The sequence below is a fragment of the Salvelinus alpinus genome, chromosome 26 (assembly GCF_045679555.1).
Source record: "Salvelinus alpinus chromosome 26, SLU_Salpinus.1, whole genome shotgun sequence".
In the NCBI taxonomy this organism is placed as follows: Eukaryota; Metazoa; Chordata; class Actinopteri; order Salmoniformes; family Salmonidae; genus Salvelinus; species Salvelinus alpinus.
The window spans coordinates 41,756,499-41,775,685 of NC_092111.1; positions in this window are offsets into that span (position 1 = coordinate 41,756,499).

Below are 19,187 nucleotides of genomic sequence, written 5' to 3' on the forward strand. Positions count from 1 at the left end.
TGGATGGCAGGAAGCTTGGCCCCAGTGATGTGCTGGGCCTTACGCACTACCCTCTGTAGCGCCTTGAGGACGGAAGCCGAGCAGTTGCCATACCAGGCAGTGATGCAACCAGTCGGAATGCTCTCAATGGTGCAGCTGTAGAATCTTTTGAGGTCCTGAGGACCCATGACATATATTTTCAGTCTCCTGAGGGTGAATAGGCTTTGTCATGCCCTCTTCACGACTGTGATAGTGTCACGTTCCTGACCTATTTTTATGTTATTTTGATTATTGTTTAGTTGGTCAGGGCGTGAGTTGGGGTGGGCATTGTATGTTGTGTGTGTTTTGGTTAGTCTATGGGTGTTGTATGTGTATGGGATAGAGTTTGTTAGGTTGTCTAGTTATGTCTATGGCTGCCTAGATTGGGTCTCAATCAGAGACAGCTGTCATTCATTTGTCTCTGATTGGGAGCCATATTTAAGGTAGCCATAGGCAGTAGGCTTTTGTGGGTAGTTGTCTTGTTTAACGTTTGTTGCTTGTCTGGGCACTTGCGTTATTTAGCTTCACGATCATTTGTTGTTTTGTTTGTTTGTAATAGTGTTTTCGTTTCATGTTCATCTTCGTTCGTTTAATTAAAAGAAGATGGCTTATTTTCCTCATGCTGCGTTTTGGTCCGTCTCTCCTCCACACGATCGTGACAGATAGTTCATTAGTTCTTTGGTGTTGTGTTGGTGTTGTGGACACCAAGGAACTTGAAGCTCTCAACCTGCTCCACTACAGCCGCGTCGATGAGAATGGGGGCGTGCTCAGTCCTCCTTCTTCTGTAGTCCTCGATCATCTCCTTTGTCTTGATCACGTTGAGGGAGAGGTTGTTGTCCTGGCAACACACTGCCAGGTCTCTGACCTCCTTCCTTTAGGCTGTCTCATCGTTGTCTCGTCGGTGATCAGGCCTACCACTGTTGTGCACACTTAATGATGGTGTTGGAGTCGTGCTTGGCCACGCAGTCATGGGTGAACAGGGAGTACAGGAGGGGACTGAGCACGTACACCTGAGGGGCCCCAGTGTTGAGGATCAGCGTGGCGGATGTGTTCTGATATATTCTGTTCTATTATATTCTAGTCTATTCTATTCTGTTCAATGATATTCTATTCTGTTCTGTTCTATTCTGTTCAATGATATTCTATTCTGTTCTGTTCAGTTCTACTATGTTCTATTCTGTTCTATTCAATTCTGTACTATTATATTCTAGTCTATTCTGTTCTATTCTATTCTAGTCTATTCTATTCATGATGCTGGTTGAGAGAATGCCAAGAGTGTGCAAAGCTGTCATCAAGGCAAAGGGTGGCTACTTTGAAAAATCTCAAATATACAACACTTTTTTGGTTACTACATGATTCCATATGTGTTATTTCATAGTTTTGATGTCTTCACTATTATTCTAAGATGTGGAAACTAGTAAAAATAAAGACAAACCCTTGAATGAATAGGTGCTCTAAAACTTTGGACCGGTCGTATATACAGTGTTGTGTAGATCCCAATGTGTGTTTAATGATCGATAAAACACTGGAGTAAAGTAGATGAACTTTGGGGTCAAAAACATTAACATGAAATGTTTTGGTATTGAACATCCTGAAGGGTGTGGCTCCATGTGTTGTTTGGGATCTGTTTTCCATCCACCCAGTATTCCTCTTCCCTCTCTCTCCTCCTCCCTCCCTCTCTCTCTCTTCCCTCTCTCTCCTCCTCCCTCCCTCTCTCTCTCTCTCTCTCTCTCTCCTCTCTTCCCTCCCTCCCTCCCTCCCTCCCTCCCTCCCTCCCTCCCTCCCTCCCTCTCTCTCCTCCTCCCTCTCCCTCTATCTCTCCTCCTCCCTCTCCCTCTCTCTCTCTCTCTCTCTCTCTCTCCTCCCTCCCTCCCTCCCTCCCTCCCTCCCTCCCTCCCTCCCTCTCTCTCCTCCTCCCTCTCCCTCTCTCTCTCCTCCTCCCTCTCCCTCTCTCTCTCTCCTCCTCTCTCTCTCCTCTCCTCCCTCTCTCTCCTCTCTCCAGGAACTAACATGCCGGTTCCATTCTCTCCACAGGGGGGGGGGGGGGGGGGTCATTACACAGGACAGTGACATCACAATCAGGATGTACGTATGATGTGACCTCTGATCTCTCTCAACTGAACTTTATTAAATCAAAAAGGGTGTGGACGATGGACACAGGAAACGACTAATAACATTATATGTGCCGCTATATGTAGGCTCTATTTGGATCCCAAATTCACCCTGAAAATGACCCCATCACAACATCTAGAATATATTTTAACTTTTTTTTAACACGTACTGTACATCATTAGAGGCTCTAAAACTGTCATTAAGGATTGTACATTTAGCCTGGTATGGATGGTGTTCCCCTGAATCTAACACACACACACACACACACACACACACACACACACACACACACACACACACACACACACACACACACACACACACACACACACACACACACACACACACACACACACACACACACACACACACACACACACACACACACACACACACACACACACACAGCAGTGTGTTCTACCTGTGAGACTGGTGTACATGGTAGTACAACTCCAGGGGAATACGGGGTCATTTGGAACGCAGCCCTAGAGCAAAGGTGTGGTTGGATTACGTGGTTCAGCTCAAGGGAGGGGGGGGGGGTGAAATATGTCACCTAAAGAGAGAGAGTAGAGAGAGAGTAGAGAGAGAGTAGAGAGAGAGTAGAGAGAGAGAGAGAGAGAGAGAGAGAGAGAGGAGAGAGAAGAGAGAGAAGAGAGAGAGTAGAGAGATAGAGAGAGAGCGACAGAGAGAGAGAGCGACAGAGATACAGAGAGAGAGAGAGACAGAGAGAGAGAGAGAGTAGAGAGAGCGCGACAGAGAGACAGAGAGAGAGAGAAAGAGAGGGGTGAGTAACAACAGAGGAATGCTGGTGTGCAAATAGTTAAAGTACAAAAGGGAAAATAAATAAGCATAAATATGGGTTGTATTTACAATGGTGTTTGTTCTTCACTGGTTGACGTTTTCTTGTGGCAACAGGTCACAAATCTTGCTGCTGTGATGCACATTGTGGTATTTCACCCAGTAGAGTTTATCAGAATTGGGTTTGTTTTCGAAATCTTTGTGGATCTGTGTAATCTGAGAGAAATATGTGTCTCTAATATGGTCATACATTTGGCAGAAGGTTAGGAAGTGCAGCTTAGTTTCCACCTCATTTTGTGAGAAGTGTGCACACAGCCTGTCTTCTCTCTCTCTCTCTCTCTCTCTCTCTCTCTCTCTCTCTCTCTCTCTCTCTCTCTCTCTCTCTCTCTCTCTCTCTCTCTCTCTCTCTCTCTCTCTCTCTCTCTCTCTCTCTCTCTCTCTCTCTCTCTCTCTCTCTCTCCATCTCTCTCCATCTCTCGGTATACCAATATGTTACACCCTCTCCCATTCTGGGGACATTCTCAGACACTCCATCAATCTGATTGGCTTCTCCAGTGCCTCTCTTCTTCCAAGTAATTACACACACACACACACACACACACACACACACACACACACACACACACACACACACACACACACACACACACACACACACACACACACACACACACACACACACACTACCAACTCGTCAACAACATCCAACCCTTCAATGAACCTTCACGATCTAGGATCTCCAACCAAAGACGAGGATAAGCTATAAATATGTCTTTCTCTATCTCTTGCTTCACTGTTGACTCTTTATCACAATGCTCCTGACAGTCACACTAAACCCACAGAGACACTGTGACTGAACCAACAGAGAGGATCGTTACTCAGTAACTTCTACCTCAATGTATTAATTTAGTATACTTCTACTCCCACATATGTTCTGTCTCAGTGGGACACTCAGTAACTTCTACCTCAACAAATATTTAGTTTCCTAAAGTCCTGATTACCCCCCCCCCCCACACCCCCACAGACAGATGATCTCACCATCCAACACAGGGAGAGGAACGAAAAGAAAACAGAGGAAAGAGAGGGAATCAAGGTAGAGAAGGGATGATATTAACTAACAGGAGAGGAAAATTGGAGGAGGGACTTTCTCTGCTAGGCCCTCATGGCTCTACTATATGTTTTGAGTGTATGTAAGAAAGAGAGAGAGAGGGAGAGAGAGAGATAGTAAGAGAGAGGGAGAGAGAGACAGGGAGAGCGAGAGACAGGGAGAGAGAGAGACAGGGAGAGAGAGAGACGGGGAGAGAGAGAGACAGGGAGAGAGAGACAGGGAGAGAGAGACAGGGAGAGAGAGACAGGGAGAGAGAGAGAAAGGGAGAGAGAGAGAGAGAGAGGGAGAGACAGGGAGAGAGACTGGGAGAGAGAGACTGGGAGAAAGAGACAGAGAGAGAGAGAGAGAGAGACAGGGAGAGAGAGACTGGGAGAAAGAGACAGGGAGAGAGAGAGAGACAGAGAGAGAGAGAGACAGGGAGAGAGAGACTGGGAGAGAGACAGGGAGAGAGAGGCAGGGAGAGAGAGAGAGACAGGGAGAGAGAGAGACAGGGAGAGAGAGACAGGGAGAGAGAGACTGGGAGAGAGAGACAGGGAGAGAGAGACTGGGAGAGAGAGACTGGGAGAGAGAGACTGGGAGAGAGAGGCAGGGAGAGAGAGACAAGGAGAGAGAGACAGGGAGAGAGAGAGACAGGGAGAGAGAGACTGGGAGAGATAGGCAGGGAGAGAGAGACAGGGAGAGAGAGACAAGGAGAGAGAGACAGGGAGAGAGAGAGACAGGGAGAGAAAGACTGGGAGAGAGAGGCAGGGATAGAGAGACAGGGAGAGAGAGACAGGGAGAGAGAGACTGGGAGAGAGATACAGGGAGAGAGAGACAAGGAGAGAGAGAGAGACAGGGAGAGAGAGACAAGGAGGGAGAGAGACAGGGAGAGAGAGAGAGACAGGGAGAGAGAGAGACAGGGAGAGAGAGAGAGAGGCAGGGAGAGAGAGAGGCAGGGAGAGAGAGAGGCAGGGAGAGAGAGTGTGTCTGTGTCCCTCTGCGAGTCAAGGCATGGAATTATCGTAACCATAGTAACTCTGACAGCCATTGTTTGGCTGTCAGAGTGGAGTTTAGTTTAGTCACAGCTGGTCAGTGTGTGTGTGTGTGTGTGTGTGTGTGTGTGTGTGTGTGTGTGTGTGTGTGTGTGTGTGTGTGTGTGTGTGTGTCTGTGTCTGTGTGTGTGTGTGTGTGTGTGAGTGTGTTTCTAGTTCTGGACACTGTTTCAACATTGTCCTCGACGTGATAATGCCAGGACAAAATGTTTTGAGACTTAATGCTTCTTCCTTAATGTGTAGCCCAGAGGAGAGGAGAGGAGAGGAGAGGAGAGGAGATGTCACAGCATTCTTTTAAACTGATATAATATATACTGCAGTATGACATCTCTACTACTAACATAATATATACTGCAGTATGACATCTCTACTACTAACATAATATATACTGCAGTATGACATCTATACTACTAACATAATATATACTGCAGTATGACATCAGTACTTTAAACTAATATAATATATACTGCAGTATGACACCTCTACTACTAACATAATATATACTGAAGTATGAAATCGCTACTACTAACATAATATATACTGCAGTATGACATCTCTACTACTAACATAATATATACTGCAGTATGAAATTTCTACTACTAACATAGCATATACTGCAGTATGACATCAGTACTATTAAACTGTTATAATATATACTGCAGTATGACATCTCTACTACTACCATAATATATACTGCAGTATGACATCTCTACTACTAACATAATATATACTGCAGTATGACACCTCTACTACTACCATAATATATACTGCAGTATGACATCTCTACTACTAACATAATATATACTACAGTATGAAATCTCTACTACTAACATAATATATACTACAGTATGACATCTCTACTACTACCATAATATATACTGCAGTATGACATCAGTACAATTAAACTGTTATAATATATACTGCAGTATGACATCTCTACTACTACCATAATATATACTGCAGTATGACATCTCTACTACTAACATAATATATACTGCAGTATGACATCTCTACTACTAACATAATATATACTGCAGTATGACACCTCTACTACTACCATAATATATACTGCAGTATGAAATCTCTACTACTAACATACTATATACTACAGTATGACATCTCTACTACTACCATAATATATACTGCAGTATGACATCAGTACAATTAAACTGTTATAATATATACTGCAGTATGACACTTCTACTACTAACATAATATATACTGCAGTATGACCTCTCTACTACTACCATAATATATACTGCAGTATGACATCAGTACAATTAAACTGTTATAATATATACTGCAGTATGACATCTCTACTACTAACATAATATATACTACAGTATGACATCTCTACTACTACCATAATATATACTGCAGTATGACATCAGTACAATTAAACTGTTATAATATATACTGCAGTATGACACTTCTACTACTAACATAATATATACTGCAGTATGACATCTCTACTACTAACATAATATATACTGCAGTATGACATCTCTACTACTAACATAATATATACTTTAGTATGACATCAGTACTATTAAACTGATATAATATACTGGAGTATGACATCAGTACAATTAAACTGTTATAATATATACTGCAGTATGACACTTCTACTACTAACATAATATATACTGCAGTATGACATCTCTACTACTAACATAATATATACTGCACTATGACATCTCTACTACTAACATAATATATACTGCAGTATGCCATCAGTACTATTACATTTACATTTAAGTCATTTAGCAGACGCTCTTATCCAGAGCGACTTACAAATTGGAATTAAACTGATATAATATACTGGAGTATGCCATCAGTACTATTAAACTGATATAATATACTGCAGTATGACATCAGTACTATTAAACTGATATATAATATACTGGAGTATGCCATCAGTACTATTAAACTGATATAATATATACTGCAATATGACATCAGTACTATTAAACTGATATATAATATACTGCAGTATGACATCAGTACTATTAAACTGATATATAATATACTGCAGTATGACATCAGTACTATTAAACTGATATAATATACTGCAGTATGACAGTGCCTTCAGAAAATATTCACACCCCTGGACGTTGTTGTGTTTAAAATGTGATGTTTTGTGTCATTGGCCTACACACAATACCCCATCATTTCAAAGTGTAGTTATGTTTTTAGAAATGTTTCCAAATTAATAATAAATGTAAAGCTGAAATGTCTTAAATCATTAAATACCAACTCCTTTGTTATGGCAATGCCTAAATCAATTCAGGGGTAAAAATGTGCTTTAACAAGTCACATCATAAGTTGCATGGACTCACTCTGTGTGCAATAATATTGTTTAACATGATTTTTGAATGACTATCTCATCTCTATACCCCCACACATACAATAATGTGTAAGGTCTCTCAATCGAGCAGTGAATTTCAAACACAGACTCATCCACAAAGACCAGGGAGGTTTTCCAATGCCTCGCAAAGAAGGAAACCTATTGGTAGATGGGTAATAAATTAAAAAAAAAAAAGCAGACATTGAATATCCCTTTGAGCATGGTGAAGTTATTAACAACAGTTTGATTGGTGTATCAATACACCAAGTCACTACAAAGATACAGGCGTCCTTCCTAACTCAGTTGCCGGAGAGGAAGGAAACTGCTCAGGGATTTCATCATGAGGCCAGTGGTGACTCTGAAAAAGTTACAGCATTTAATAGCTGTGATAGGAGGAAAAGGAGGATGGATCAACAACATTCGAGTTACTGCACAATACTAACCTAATTGAGAGTGAAAAGAAGGAAGCCTGTACAGAATGAAAATATTCCAAAACATGCATCCTGTTTGCAATGAGGCACTAAAGTAAAACTGCAAAAAATATGGCGAAGAAATGTATGTCCTGAATGTTTGAGGCAAATGTAAGACAATACATCATTGAGTACCACTTTTCATATTTTCAAGCATGGTGGTGGCTGCATCATGTTATGGGTATGCTTGTCATTGGCAAGGACTAGAGAGGTTTTTCTAATAAAAATAAACGGAATAGAGCTAAGCACATGCAACATCCTAGAGGAAAACTTGGTGCAGTCTGCTTTCCTACACTGTGAGACAAACGTACCCTTCAGCAGGACAATAACCTAAAACACAAGGCCAAATCTACACTGGAGTTGCTCACCAAGATGACAGTGAATGTTCCTGAGTGGCCTACAGTAGTTAGTTTTGACGTAAATCGGCATGAACATCTACGTCAAGACTTGAAAATAGTTATCTAGCAATGATCAACAACCAACTTGACAGAGCTTGAAGAATTAACCAGTGTCTGTACTTGGTCTCACTGACCTGGGGAGGATCCCTGTAGAAGTTACCTCAGACTGAAACCATTTAAGACAGTAGAAGAAAAAGGAAGACATGATATATGTAACGGTCCCTGTCTTGGTAGATCATGGCATTAGTAATTCAAGGGTCAACGGGTTTGGATAAAAGCATCTGTTACACGGAATATGTTATGTAAAAACAGAAAACAGGAATATAAAGTCACGGAAGAGGCAGATATAATCTTAGATCTGTACCTAAGAGTGAGGAAGTGGGTGAAGTAGCCCTACGTCATGTTATTTTCATCTTGAGATGTTGACTCATCTAACTTAAAACACAGCGCTTCATTCCGCCTTTACTCTATCTCTCCCATCCCTCTATCATCATCGGAGAGAGAGATGGAGAGCTTATGATAGAGATACTGAAGGGCCGGGAGAGGAGAGAGACAGATTTATAAGGTGGTGTCTATGAGGGGAGATAGTGGAGAATTACATGATGAGAGACCTTGATGAAACAGAATACACAAGTTTGAGCAACATACAAATTGACTCTTGGTTATGCCCGTAGAACAAGCTATTAAATGTTAAAGCTTTTTTATTGTTCTACGATAAATGCTGAATCCAACAAAGGACCATACTGGAGGTACGGTACCTCCTCGACAGACCGTGCTGTTGAACACTCAGGTCTAGATCCAATCAGATCAAAGCGTTAATCAGCGATAACAGACATAGCGGATGTTTTGGCTTGTCGGAGGTGGAACTGTTTTGGAGTCAAATCGATGAGCAGCTGCTCTTGGGGTCATTGTCACAAAGCCACAGATCAAATCAAATCAAATTGTATGGGTCACATGCGTCGATTACAACAGGTGTAGACCTTACAGTGAAATGCCTACTTACAAGCACCTAACCAATAATGCAGTTAAAAATTATATATATATATATATATATATAAATATATTAATAAATGAATAAGAAATAAAAGTAACAAGTATTTAAAGAGCAGCAGTAAAATAACAATAGAGAGACTATATACAGGGTGTTACGGTACAGAGTCAATATGGAGGCTATATACAGGGTGTTACGGTACAGAGTCAATATGGAGGCTATATACAGGGTGTTACGGTACAGAGTCAATGTGGAGGCTATATACAGGGTGTTACGGTACAGAGTCAATGTGGAGGCTATATACAGGGTGTTACGGTACAGAGTCAATGTGGAGGCTATATACAGGGTGTTACGGTACAGAGTCAATGTGGAGGCTATATACAGGGTGTTACGGTACAGAGTCAATGTGCGGGGGCATCGGTTAGTCGAGGTAATTGAGGCAATATATACATGTAGGTAGAGTTATTAAAGTGACTATGCATAGATAATAACAACAGAGAGTAGCAGCAGCGTGGGGGGGGGGGGGTCAGGCAATGCAAATAGTCTGGGTAGCCATTTGACTAGATGTTCAGGAGTCTTATGGCTTGGGGGTAGAAGCCTCTTGGACCTAGACTTGGCACTACGGTACTGCTTGCCCTGCGGTAGCAGAGAGAACAGTCTATGACTAGGGGGTCTAGAGTCTTGGACAATATTTAGGGCCTTCCTCTGACACTGCCTGGTATAGAGGTCCTATACCACTGCCTGGTATAGAGGCCCCATTGATGTACTGGGCCGTACGCACTACCCTCTGTAGTGCCTTGCAGTTGAAGGCCGAGCAGTTGCCACACCAGGCAGTGATGCAACCAGTCAGGATGCTCTCGATGGTGCAGTTGTAGACCCTTTTGAGGATCTGAGGACCCATGCCAAATCTTTTCAGTCTCCTGAGAGGGAATAGGTGTTGTCGTGCCCTCTTCACGACTGTCTTGGTGTGCTTGGACCATGTTAGTTTGTTGGTGATGTGGACACCAAGGTTCTTGAAGCTCTCAACCTGCTCCACTACAGCCTCGTCGATGAGAATTGGGGCATGCTCAGTCCTCCTTTTCCTGTAGTCCACAATCATCTCCTTTGTCTTGATCACGTTGAGGGAGAGGTTGTTTTCATGGCACCACACGGCCAAGTTTCTGACCTCCTCCCTATAGGCTGTCTCATCGTTGTCGGTGACAACCACTGTTGTGTCATCGGCAAACCTAAATATGGTGTTGTAGCGCCCTTATAGAGCGATTTCAGTTCCAACAGAAACTGTATTTGAATAATATACAATATATATTTTTTATTGAATTCAAAAACTTTACTTGTATTGCCTGATTTGAAACTGAATTTAATGAATTTGTTTTTAAAATACATTTTCAATTTAATTGAATATTCAAATTCAATAATTTATATATTCCATTTCAATATGGGAAATATCGCATTCTCTCACGCCCTGACCATATTAAGCTTTTTTTTCCTCTGTTTTGGTTGGGGCGTGATAGTGACTTGGGTGCGTCATCTAGGTGTTTGTATGCCTATGTTGGCCTGATATGGTTCCCAATCAGAGACAGCTGTTTATCGTTGTCTCTGATTGGGGATCATATTTAGGTAGCCATTTCCCTTTTGTGTTTGTGGGATCTTGACTATGTTTAGTTGCCTGTTTGCACTATTTTGTAGCTTCTCGTATCATTTGTGCTTTATTGTTTTGTTTTGGAGAGTTTTCAGTTTATAAAAAATATGTGGAACTCTACTCCCGCTGCGCCTTGGTCCGATCATTACGACGAACGTGACAGAAGATCGCACCATCGCAAATGGACCAAGCAGCGTGTACAGGAGGAGTGGACTTGGGAGGAGATCCTGGAGGGAAAAGGACCCTGGACGCAGGCCGGGGAGTATCGCCGTCCTGAGGAGATAGAGGCAGCGAAAGTGGAAAGGCGACGATACGAGGAGATAGCTCAACAGAGCAAGCAGGAGAAGCAGCCCCAAAATTATTTTTTTGGGGGGGAACACGGGGAGATTGGCGGAGTCAGGGTTTAGACCTGAGCCAACTCCACGTGCTTACCGTGGGGAGCATGTGACTGGTCAGGCACCGTGTTATGCAGTGATGCGCACGGTGTCTCCAGTACGCATTCATACCCCGGTGCGCTCTGTTCCAGCTCCCCACAGTTGCCGGGCTGGAGTGGGCATTCAGCCAGGAAGAGTTGTGCCAGCTCTGCGCTCTAGACCTCCAGTGCGCCTCCACAGTCCAGTGCGTCCTGTGCCTCCTCTCCGCACTCGACCTGAGGTGCATGTCATCAGCCCGGTGCCACCAGCGCCGGCACCACGCATCAGGCCTCCAGTGCGCCTTCACAGTCCAGAGCTTCCGGCGACAGTTCCCAGTCCAGAGCTTCCGGCGACAGTTCCCAGTCCAGAGCTTCCGGCGACAGTTCCCAGTCCAGAGCTTCCGGCGACAGTTCCCAGTCCCGAGCCTCCGGCGACGTTTCGCAGTCTGGAACCTCCAACGACGGTCCACGGTCCGGAAACTCCAACGACGGTCCACGGTCCGGAACCTCCAACGGCGGTCCACGGTCCGGAACCTCCTGAGACGGTCCGCGGTCCGGAACCTCCTGAGACGGTCTACGGTCCGGAACCTCCTGAGACGGTCTACGGTCCGGAACCTCCTGAGACGGTCCACGGTCCGGAACCTCCTGAGACGGTCCACGGTCCGGAACCTCCTGAGACTGTCCACGGTCCGGAACCTCCTGAGACGGCCTACTGTCCGGAACCTCCTGAGACGGTCTACGGTCCGGAGCCTCCGGCGACGATCCACAGTCCGGTGCCTCCGGCGACAACCCACGGTTGGTACAGTAGAGGCGCGGTAGTTTCGAGTCTCCAGCCAGGGTACTCATTACATGGGTAACATGTGACTGACTGTGTTAGCCTGCTGGGCTAAAGCCTTGGTTCTGTGACTTGGATGTGTCTCATGGAGGAGGCCAACGAGGGCTGAAGAGTAACACAGGTGGTTCAGGGACCACGCTTGTGTTATGAATAACATGTCAGGTCTGAAAAAAGCTACATTGTCTGGCAACCAAGGAGACCTGGGTGAGAACCATTTCAGTCAAACTAACATGTCTTCATGTCTCAGGCAAGGTTGCTCATCACATGCATGAATCGCCACACCTCATATGTTGCACTCTGATTGGGGTTACATCTGATACAGATACATAGTTACATAGATACATCTGCTTCTGTTTGCCACAGAAAGTGATGAATGTGCAGTAGGCCTGAGTTGGAACACAGTCAGTTCTATTGGTGCCCAGATCTCTGAGTATGAGGTCAAAGGGGGGGGGGTGAGGGGGGCGGGGGGGTGAAATGCAACCGAGGTCCATGCTCTTTTGATGAGTAACCTGAAGACTTGAAGACTTGTGTTAGCTTCCTGAACTCATCCCTATGGGCTTCAGCTAAGGGTGCTTACACAGTCTTGTGACATTCAAGTTCATTTTCTGAATTCAATCGTTCAATTTGTGCATTCCAAATTTGACAATATTAAATTAAAATTCAATATCTAACTACAAATTCAAAAATATTGAATTCAAACAGAGTTTTTGTGTTTGAAATCACCCCGTACGCCCCACTTGTGTTAGAAGTTAAGAGCAAAAAGAAGTCGTCTATATAGAAATAATTACCTATATAGAAATACCTCCTAATGGAGGAGTAGATTACATCTATCATCCTAATGGAGGTGTAGATTACATCTATCATCCTAATGGAGGAGTAGATTACATCTATCATCTATCATCCTAATGGAGGTGTAGATTACATCTATCATCCTAATGGAGGAGTAGATTACATCTATCATCCTAATGGAGGAGTAGATTACATCTGTTATCCTAATGGAGGTGTAGATTACATCTATCATCCTAATGGAGGTGTAGATTACATCTATCATCCTAATGGAGGAGTAGATTACATCTATCATCCTAATGGAGGAGTAGATTACATCTATCATCCTAATGGAGGAGTAGATTACATCTATCATCCTAATGGAGGAATAGATTACATCTATCATCCTAATGGAGGTGTAGATTACATCTATCATCCTAATGGAGGAGTAGATTACATCTATCATCCTAATGGAGGTGTAGATTACATCTATCATCCTAATGGAGGAGTAGATTACATCAATCATCTATCATCCTAATGGAGGTGTAGATTACATCTATCATCCTAATGGAGGAGTAGATTACATCAATCATCTATCATCCTAATGGAGGTGTAGATTATATCTATCATCCTAATGGAGGAGTAGATTACATCTATCATCCTAATGGAGGAGTAGATTACATCTATCATCCTAATGGAGGAGTAGATTACATCTATCATCCTAATGGAGGTGTAGATTACATCTATCATCCTAATGGAGGAGTAGATTACATCTATCATCCTAATGGAGGAGTAGATTACATCTATCATCCTAATGGAGGAGTAGATTACATCTATCATCCTAATGGAGGAGTAGATTACATCTATCATCCTAATGGAGGTGTAGATTACATCTGTCATCCTAATGGAGGAGTAGATTACATCTATCATCCTAATGGAGGAGTAGATTACATCTATCATCCTAATGGAGGAGTAGATTACATCTATCATCCTAATGGAGGAGTAGATTACATCTATCATCCTAATGGAGGAGTAGATTACATCTATCATCCTAACGGAGGAGTAGATTACATCTATCATCCTAATGGAGGAGTAGATTACATCTATCATCCTAATGGAGGAGTAGATTACATCTATCATCCTAATGGAGGTGTAGATTACATCTATCATCCTAATGGAGGTGTAGATTACATCTATCATCCTAATGGAGGTGTAGATTACATCTATCATCCTAATGGAGGAGTAGATTACATCTATCATCCTAATGGAGGAGTAGATTACATCTATCATCCTAATGGAGGAGTAGATTACATCTATCATCCTAATGGAGGAGTAGATTACATCTATCATCCTAATGGAGGTGTAGATTACATCTATCATCCTAATGGAGGAGTAGATTACATCTATCATCCTAACGGAGGAGTAGATTACATCTATCATCCTAATGGAGGAGTAGATTACATCTATCATCCTAATGGAGGAGTAGATTACATCTATCATCCTAATGGAGGAGTAGATTACATCTATCATCTATCATCCTAATGGAGGAGTAGATTACATCTATCATCCTAATGGAGGTGTAGATTACATCTATCATCCTAACGGAGGAGTAGATTACATCTATCATCCTAATGGAGGAGTAGATTACATCTATCAGCCTAATGGAGGAGTAGATTACATCTATCATCCTAACGGAGGAGTAGATTACATCTATCATCCTAACGGAGGAGTAGATTACATCTATCATCCTAATGGAGGAGTAGATTACATCTATCATCCTAATGGAGGAGTAGATTACATCTATCATCCTAATGGAGGAGTAGATTACATCTATCATCCTAATGGAGGTGTAGATTACATCTATCAGCCTAATGGAGGTGTTGATTACATCTATCATCCTAATGGAGGTGTAGATTACATCTATCATCCTAATGGAGGTGTAGATTACATCTATCATCCTAATGGAGGAGTAGATTACATCTATCATCCTAATGGAGGTGTAGATTACATCTATCATCCTAATGGAGGAGTAGATTACATCTATCATCCTAATGGAGGAGTAGATTACATCTATCATCCTAATGGAGGAGTAGATTACATCTATCATCCTAATGGAGGAGTAGATTACATCTATCATCCTAATGGAGGAGTAGATTACATCTATCATCCTAATGGAGGTGTAGATTACATCTATCATCCTAATGGAGGAGTAGATTACATCTATCATCCTAACGGAGGAGTAGATTACATCTATCATCCTAATGGAGGAGTAGATTACATCTATCATCCTAATGGAGGTGTAGATTACATCTATCATCTATCATCCTAATGGAGGTGTAGATTACATCAATCATCTATCAGCCTAATGGAGGAGTAGATTACATCTATCATCCTAATGGAGGAGTAGATTACATCTATCATCCTAATGGAGGTGTAGATTACATCTATCAGCCTAATGGAGGAGTAGATTACATCTATCATCCTAACGGAGGAGTAGATTACATCTATCATCCTAACGGAGGAGTAGATTACATCTATCATCCTAATGGAGGAGTAGATTACATCTATCATCCTAATGGAGGTGTAGATTACATCTATCATCCTAACGGAGGAGTAGATTACATCTATCATCCTAACGGAGGAGTAGATTACATCTATCATCCTAATGGAGGTGTAGATTACATCTATCATCCTAATGGAGGAGTAGATTACATCTATCATCCTAATGGAGGAGTAGATTACATCTATCATCCTAATGGAGGAGTAGATTACATCTATCATCCTAATGGAGGAGTAGATTACATCTATCATCCTAATGGAGGTGTAGATTACATCTATCATCCTAATGGAGGAGTAGATTACATCTATCATCCTAATGGAGGTGTAGATTACATCTATCATCCTAATGGAGGTGTAGATTACATCTATCAGCTATCATCCTAATGGAGGTGTAGATTACATCTATCATCCTAATGGAGGTGTAGATTACATCTATCATCTATCATCCTAATGGAGGTGTAGATTACATCTATCATCCTAATGGAGGAGTAGATTACATCTATCATCCTAATGGAGGTGTAGATTACATATATCATCCTAATGGAGGAGTAGATTACATCTATCATCCTAATGGAGGTGTAGATTACATCTATCATCCTAATGTAGGAGTAGATTACATCTATCATCCTAATGGAGGTGTAGATTACATCTATCATCCTAATGGAGGTGTAGATTACATCTATCATCCTAATGGAGGAGTAGATTACATCTATCATCCTAATGGAGGTGTAGATTACATCTATCATCCTAATGGAGGTGTAGATTACATCTGTCATCCTAATGGAGGTGTAGATTACATCTATCATCCTAATGGAGGAGTAGATTACATCTATCATCCTAATGGAGGTGTAGATTACATCTATCATCCTAATGGAGGTGTAGATTACATCTATCATCTATCATCCTAATGGAGGTGTAGATTACATCTATCATCCTAATGGAGGTGTAGATTACATCTATCATCCTAATGGAGGTGTAGATTACATCTATCATCCTAATGGAGGTGTAGATTACATCTATCATCTATCATCCTAATGGAGGTGTAGATTACATCTATCATCCTAATGGAGGTGTAGATTACATCTATCATCCTAATGGAGGAGTAGATTACATCTATCATCCTAATGGAGGAGTAGATTACATCTATCATCCTAATGGAGGTGTAGATTACATCTATCATCCTAACGGAGGAGTAGATTACATCTATCATCCTAATGGAGGAGTAGATTACATATATCATCCTAATGGAGGTGTAGATTACATCTATCATCTATCATCCTAATGGAGGAGTAGATTACATCTATCATCCTAATGGAGGAGTAGATTACATCTATCATCCTAATGGAGGTGTAGATTACATCTATCATCCAAATGGAGGTGTAGATTACATCTATCATCCTAATGGAGGTGTAGATTACATCTATCATCCTAATGGAGGAGTAGATTACATCTATCATCCTAATGGAGGAGTAGATTACATCTATCATCCTAATGGAGGTGTAGATTACATCTATCATCCTAATGGAGGTGTAGATTACATCTATCATCCAAATGGAGGTGTAGATTACATCTATCATCCTAATGGAGGTGTAGATTACATCTATCATCCTAATGGAGGAGTAGATTACATCTATCATCCTAATGGAGGAGTAGATTACATCTATCATCCTAATGGAGGTGTAGATTACATCTATCATCCTAATGGAGGAGTAGATTACATCTATCATCCTAATGGAGGTGTAGATTACATCTATCATCTATCATCCTAATGGAGGTGTAGATTACATCTATCATTCTAATGGAGGTGTAGATTACATCTATCATCTATCATCCTAATGGAGGTGTAGATTACATCTATCATCCTAATGGAGGAGTAGATTACATCTATCATCCTAATGGAGGAGTAGATTACATCTATCATCCTAATGGAGGTGTAGATTACATCTATCATCCTAATGGAGGTGTAGATTACATCTATCATCCTAATGGAGGTGTAGATTACATCTATCATCTATCATCCTAATGGAGGTGTAGATTACATCTATCATCCTAATGGAGGAGTAGATTACATCTATCATCCTAATGGAGGTGTAGATTACATCTATCATCTATCATCCTAATGGAGGTGTAGATTACATCTATCATCCTAATGGAGGAGTAGATTACATCTATCATCCTAATGGAGGTGTAGATTACATATATCATCCTAATGGAGGAGTAGATTACATCTATCATCCTAATGGAGGTGTAGATTACATCTATCATCCTAATGTAGGAGTAGATTACATCTATCATCCTAATGGAGGTGTAGATTACATCTATCATCCTAAGGAGGAGTAGATTACATCTATCATCCTAATGGAGGAGTAGATTACATCTATCATCCTAATGGAGGTGTAGATTACATCTATCATCCTAAGGAGGAGTAGATTACATCTATCATCCTAATGGAGGAGTAGATTACATCTATCATCCTAACGGAGGAGTAGATTACATCTATCATCCTAATGGAGGTGTAGATTACATCTATCATCCTAATGGAGGAGTAGATTACATCTATCATCCTAATGGAGGTGTAGATTACATCTATCATCCTAATGGAGGTGTAGATTACATCTGTCATCCTAATGGAGGTGTAGATTACATCTATCATCCTAATGGAGGAGTAGATTACATCTATCATCCTAATGGAGGTGTAGATTACATCTATCATCCTAATGGAGGTGTAGATTACATCTATCATCCTAATGGAGGAGTAGATTACATCTATCATCCTAATGGAGGTGTAGATTACATCTATCATCCTAATGGAGGTGTAGATTACATCTATCATCCTAATGGAGGTGTAGATTACATCTATCATCTATCATCCTAATGGAGGTGTAGATTACATCTATCATCCTAATGGAGGTGTAGATTACATCTATCATCTATCATCCTAATGGAGGAGTAGATTACATCTATCATCCTAATGGAGGTGTAGATTACATCAATCATCCTAATGGAGGTGTAGATTACATCTATCATCCTAATGGAGGTGTAGATTACATCTATCATCCTAATGGAGGAGTAGATTACATCTATCATCCTAATGGAGGTGTAGATTACATCTATCATCCTAACGGAGGAGTAGATTACATCTATCATCCTAATGGAGGTGTAGATTACATCTATCATCCTAACGGAGGTGTAGATTACATCTATCATCCTAATGGAGGAGTAGATTACATATATCATCCTAATGGAGGTGTAGATTACATCTATCATCTATCATCCTAATGGAGGAGTAGATTACATCTATCATCTATCATCCTAATGGAGGTGTTGATTACATCTATCATCCTAATGGAGGAGTAGATTACATCTATCATCCTAATGGAGGAGTAGATTACATCTATCAGCCTAATGGAGGTGTTGATTACATCTATCATCCTAATGGAGGAGTAGATTACATCTATCATCCTAATGGAGGTGTAGATTACATCTATCATCCTAATGGAGGAGTAGATTACATCTATCATCCTAATGGAGGAGTAGATTACATCTATCATCCTAATGGAGGAGTAGATTACATCTATCATCCTAATGGAGGAGTAGATTACATCTATCATCCTAATGGAGGAGTAGATTACATCTATCATCCTAATGGAGGAGTAGATTACATCTATCATCCTAATGGAGGAGTAGATTACATCTATCATCCT